Source organism: Chiloscyllium punctatum, unplaced genomic scaffold, assembly GCF_047496795.1.
Source record: "Chiloscyllium punctatum isolate Juve2018m unplaced genomic scaffold, sChiPun1.3 scaffold_353, whole genome shotgun sequence".
Classification (NCBI taxonomy): Eukaryota; Metazoa; Chordata; class Chondrichthyes; order Orectolobiformes; family Hemiscylliidae; genus Chiloscyllium; species Chiloscyllium punctatum.
In genome coordinates, this window is record NW_027310087.1 from 197501 (window position 1) to 203615 (window position 6115).

Sequence of the window (6115 nt, forward strand, 5' to 3'; positions counted from 1 at the left end):
AACCACCGACACTTAGAATATTTTCGGGTTGGTACAAATCAGTAACCACTGACACTTAGAATATTTTCGAGTTGGTATAAATCAGTAACCACTGACACTTAGAATTTTTTCGAGTTGGTATAAATCAGTAACCACTGACACTTAGAATATTTTCGGGTTGGTATAAATCAGTAACCACCGACACTTAGAATATTTTCGGGTTGGTATAAATCAGTAACCACTGACACTTAGAATTTTTTCGGGTCGGTACAAATCAGTAACCACTGACACTTAGAATATTTTCGGGTTGGTATAAATCAGTAACCACCGACACTTAGAATATTTTCGAGTTGGTATAAATCAGTAACCACTGACACTTAGAATTTTTTCGAGTTGGTATAAATCAGTAACCACTGACACTTAGAATATTTTCGGGTTGGTATAAATCAGTAACCACCGACACTTAGAATATTTTCGAGTTGGTATAAATCAGTAACCACTGACACTTAGAATTTTTTCGAGTTGGTATAAATCAGTAACCACTGACACTTAGAATATTTTCGACTTGGTATAAATCAGTAACCACTGACACTTAGAATATTTTCGGGTTGGTATAAATCAGTAACCACCGACACTTAGAATATTTTCGAGTTGGTATAAATCAGTAACCACTGACACTTAGAATATTTTCGGGTTGGTATAAATCAGTAACCACCGACACTTAGAATATTTTCGGGTTGGTACAAATCAGTAACCACTGACACTTAGAATATTTTCGAGTTGGTATAAATCAGTAACCACTGACACTTAGAATTTTTTCGAGTTGGTATAAATCAGTAACCACTGACACTTAGAATATTTTCGGGTTGGTATAAATCAGTAACCACCGACACTTAGAATATTTTCGGGTTGGTATAAATCAGTAACCACTGACACTTAGAATTTTTTCGGGTCGGTACAAATCAGTAACCACTGACACTTAGAATATTTTCGGGTTGGTATAAATCAGTAACCACCGACACTTAGAATATTTTCGAGTTGGTATAAATCAGTAACCACTGACACTTAGAATTTTTTCGAGTTGGTATAAATCAGTAACCACTGACACTTAGAATATTTTCGGGTTGGTATAAATCAGTAACCACCGACACTTAGAATATTTTCGAGTTGGTATAAATCAGTAACCACTGACACTTAGAATTTTTTCGAGTTGGTATAAATCAGTAACCACTGACACTTAGAATATTTTCGGGTTGGTATAAATCAGTAACCACCGACACTTAGAATATTTTCGAGTTGGTATAAATCAGTAACCACCGACACTTAGAATTTTTTCGAGTTGGTATAAATCAGTAACCACTGACACTTAGAATTTTTTCGGGTTGGTATAAATCAGTAACCACCGACACTTAGAATATTTTCGAGTTGGTATAAATCAGTAACCACTGACACTTAGAATTTTTTCGGGTCGGTATAAATCAGTAACCACTGACACTTAGAATTTTTTCGAGTTGGTATAAATCAGTAACCACTGACACTTAGAATATTTTCGGGTTGGTATAAATCAGTAACCACTGACACTTAGAATTTTTTCGACTTGGTATAAATCAGTAACCACTGACACTTAGAATTTTTTCGGGTTGGTATAAATCAGTAACCACTGACACTTAGAATATTTTCGGGTCGGTACAAATCAGTAACCACTGACACTTAGAATATTTTCGGGTTGGTATAAATCAGTAACCACTGACACTTAGAATTTTTTCGAGTTGGTATAAATCAGTAACCACTGACACTTAGAATTTTTTCGGGTTGGTATAAATCAGTAACCACCGACACTTAGAATATTTTCGGGTTGGTATAAATCAGTAACCACCGACACTTAGAATTTTTTCGGCTCAGTAGAAATCAGTAACCAAGCGCATTTTTGAATTGGTTACTGATTTCTCCGTTCGAGTTGCGGCTGCGGTTGGCTTCAAATAGTGGTGGGGGCTTAATTATCGCCGAGGGGAGCATGTCCCGGTGGTGTGGCCGAGGATGGAGTGCCTTTTGAAGGGGGTGTTTCTGAATTTGGACCCTTTTTGAGTTGCATGGCCGGATGGGTGTGGTTTTGAAGGGTGTGTCTGTCTGGAGTGGCACCGGCGTTGGTGTGAGGCTGAGGGTGGGCGTTCGGTTCCTGGTTAGGGATAGGGAAAGGGTGAGACTTAGCTTTAGTGCTCGTGCCCCCGATTTTGGTAATGTTTGACGTCAATTTTCCAAGGAGGCGAATGCAAGGCTTCAGAGGGACTTTGAGTGTTCGGGGGCGGGGTAGCTCAGCCGGATTTGCCCCGGCGGTTCTGCGGACGGTGTTGACTTCGAGGGCGGACCGGCCCCCGTGTTCAGTCCGAATATCGTGCATTGTTAACGGCGGGAAGTGTTCCAAAAGGGAATGGGATTGAATGTGACTGCTGAAGCCGACTTTGAGACCTGTAACGCGGGTAGCTCAGCCGGATTTGACCCGGCGGTTCTGGCGACGGTCTCGCCTTCGAGGGGGGAGCGCCCCGCGTGTTCAGGCCGAATTTTGTGCATTTCCATCGGCGGGAAGAGGTCCAAACGGGAATGGGATTGAATGTGACTGCTGAAGCCGACATTGAGACCTCTAACGCGGGTAGCTCGGCAGGATTTGACCCGGCGGTTCTGCCGAAGGTCTCACCTTCGAGGGGGGAGCGTCCCGCGTGTTCAGAGCCGAATATCGTGCATTGTTAACGGCGGGAAGTGTTCCAAAAGGGAATGGGATTGAATGTGACTGCTGAAGCCGACATTGAGACCTCTAACGCGGGTAGCTCGGCCGGATTTGACCCGGCGGTTCTGGCGACGGTCTCGCCTTCGAGGGGGGAGCGTCCCGCGTGTTCAGGCCGAATTTTGTGCATTTCCATCGGCGGGAAGAGGTCCAAACGGGAATGGGATTGAATGTGACTGCTGAAGCCGACATTGAGACCTCTAACGCGGGTAGCTCGGCCGGATTTGACCCGGCGGTTCTGCCGAAGGTCTCACCTTCGAGGGGGGAGCCTCCCGCGTGTTCAGGCCGAATTTTGTGCATTTCCATCGGCGGGAAGAGGTCCAAACGGGAATGGGATTGAATGTGACTGCTGAAGCCGACATTGAGACCTCTAACGCGGGTAGCTCGGCCGGATTTGACCCGGCGGTTCTGCCGAAGGTCTCACCTTCGAGGGGGGAGCGCCCACCGTGTACAGGCCGATTTTCATGCATTTCCAACCGTGGGAAGGGGTCCGAAAGGGGATGGGGGTGAACGTGACTGCTCAACCCGACTTTGAGACCTGTAACGCGGGTAGCTCAGCCGGATTTGACCCGGCGGTTCTGGCGACGGTCTCGCCTTCGAGGGGGGAGCGTCCCGCGTGTTCAGGCCGAATTTTGTGCATTTCCATCGGCGGGAAGAGGTCCAAACGGGAATGGGATTGAATGTGACTGCTGAAGCCGACATTGAGACCTCTAACGCGGGTAGCTCGGCAGGATTTGACCCGGCGGTTCTGCCGAAGGTCTCACCTTCGAGGGGGGAGCGCCCACCGTGTACAGGCCGATTTTCATGCATTTCCAACCGTGGGAAGGGGGCCGAAAGGGGATGGGGGTGAATGTGACTGCTCAACCCGACTTTGAGGCATCTAACCCGGGTAGCTCAGCCGGGTTTGACCCGGCGGTTCTGCCGACGGCCTCGCCTTCGAGGGGGGAGCGTCCCCCGTGTACAGGCCGATTTTCATGCATTTCGAACCGTGGGAAGTGGCCCAAAAGGGGATGGGAGTGAATGTGACTGCTCAACCCGACTTTGGCGCTTCCGAGCCGGGTAGCTCAGCCGGGTTTGACCCGGCGGTTCTGCCGACGGTCTCGTCTTCGAGGCGGGTGCCTCCCCCGTGTACAGGCCGATTTTCATGCATTTCGTACCGTGGGAAGTGGTCCAAAAGGGAATGGGGGTGGACGTGACTGCTCATACCGACATCGAGACTTGTAAGCCGTGTAGCTCGGCCGGGTTTGATCCGGCGGGTCTGCCGACGGTCTCGTCTTCGAGAGGGGGGCCTCCCCCGTGTACAGGCCGATTTTCGTGCATTTCCAACGGTGGGAAGAGGTTCAAAAGGGGATGGGGGTGAATGTGACTGCTCAACCCGACTCTGAGGCTTCTAACCCGGGTAGCCCGGCCGGGTTTGACCCGGCGGTTCTGCCGTCGGTCTCGCCTTCGAGGGCGGAGCCTCCCCCGTGTACAGGCCGATTTTCGTGCATTTCAAACCGTGGGAAGCGGTCCAAAAGGGGATGGGAGTGAATGTGACTGCTCATACCGACCTTGGCGCTTCCGACCCGGGTAGCTCAGCCGGGTTTGACCCGGCGGTTCTGCCGACGGTCTCGTCTTCGAGGCGGGTGCCTCCCCCGTGTACAGGCCGATTTTCATGCATTTCGTACCGTGGGAAGTGGTCCAAAAGGGAATGGGGGTGAATGTGACTGCTCAACCCGACTCTGAGGCTTCTAACCCGGGTAGCTCGGCCGGGTTTGACCCGGCGGTTCTGCCGTCGGTCTCGCCTTCGAGAGGGGCGCCTCCCCCGTGTACAGGCCGATTTTCGTGCATTTCCAACGGTGGGAAGAGGTTCAAAAGGGGATGGGGGTGAATGTGACTGCTCAACCCGACTCTGAGGCTTCTAACCCGGGTAGCCCGGCCGGGTTTGACCCGGCGGTTCTGCCGTCGGTCTCGCCTTCGAGGGCGGAGCCTCCCCCGTGTACAGGCCGATTTTCGTGCATTTCAAACCGTGGGAAGCGGTCCAAAAGGGGATGGGAGTGAATGTGACTGCTCATACCGACCTTGGCGCTTCCGACCCGGGTAGCTCAGCCGGGTTTGACCCGGCGGTTCTGCCGACGGTCTCGCCTTCGAGGGGGGAGCGTCCCCCGTGTTCAGGCCGAATTTTGTGCATTTCGAACCGTGGGAAGTTGCCCAAAAGTCGATGGGAGTGAATGTGACTGCTCAACCCGACTTTGGCGCTTCCGAGCCGGGTAGCTCAGCCGGGTTTGACCCGGCGGTTCTGCCGACGGTCTCGTCTTCGAGGCGGGTGCCTCCCCCGTGTACAGGCCGATTTTCATGCATTTCGTACCGTGGGAAGTGGTCCAAAAGGGAATAGGGGTGGACGTGACTGCTCATACCGACATTGAGACTTGTAAGCCGTGTAGCTCGGCCGGGTTTGATCCGGCGGGTCTGCCGACGGTCTCGTCTTCGAGGCGGGTGCCTCCCCCGTGTACAGGCCGATTTTCGTGCATTTCGAACCGTGGGAAGTGGTCCAAAAGGGGATGGGGGTGGACGTGACTGCTCAACCCGACTTTGAGGCTTCTAACCCGGGTAGCTCGGCCGGGTTTGACCCGTCGATTCTGCCGATGGTCTCGTTTTGGAGGGGGGAGCCTCCCCCGTGTTCAGTCCGATTTTCGTGCATTTCGAACCGTGGGAAGTGGCCCAAAAGGGGATGGGAGTGAATGTGACTGCTCATACCGACTTTGGCGCTTCCGAGCCTGGTAGCTCAGCCGGGTTTGATCCGGCGGTTCTGCCGACGGTCTCGTCTTCGAGGCGGCTCCCTCCCCCGTGTACAGGCCGATTTTCATGCATTTGCAACGGTGGGAAGTTGCCCAAAAGGGGATGGGAGTGAATGTGACTGCTCAACCCGACTTTGGCGCTTCCGAGCCTGGTAGCTCAGCCGGGTTTGAACCGGCGGTTCTGCCGACGGTCTCGTCTTCGAGGCGGCTCCCTCCCCCGTGTACAGGCCGATTTTCGTGCATTTCGAACCGTGGGAAGTGGTCCAAAAGGGAATGGGGGTGGACGTGACTGCTCAACCCGACTCTGAGGCTTCTAACCCGGGTAGCTCGGCCGGGTTTGATCCGGCGGTTCTGCCGACGGTCTCGTCTTCGAGGCCGGTGCCTCCCCCGTGTACAGGCCGATTTTCGTGCATTTCCAACGGTGGGAAGTGGTCCAAAAGGGAATGGGGGTGGACGTGTCTGCTCATACCGACTTTGAGACTTGTAAGCCGGGTAGCTCAGCCGGGTTTGTTCCGGCGGTTCTGCCGACGGTCTCGTCATCGAGGGGGGAGCCTCCCCCGTGTCCAGGCCGATTTTCATG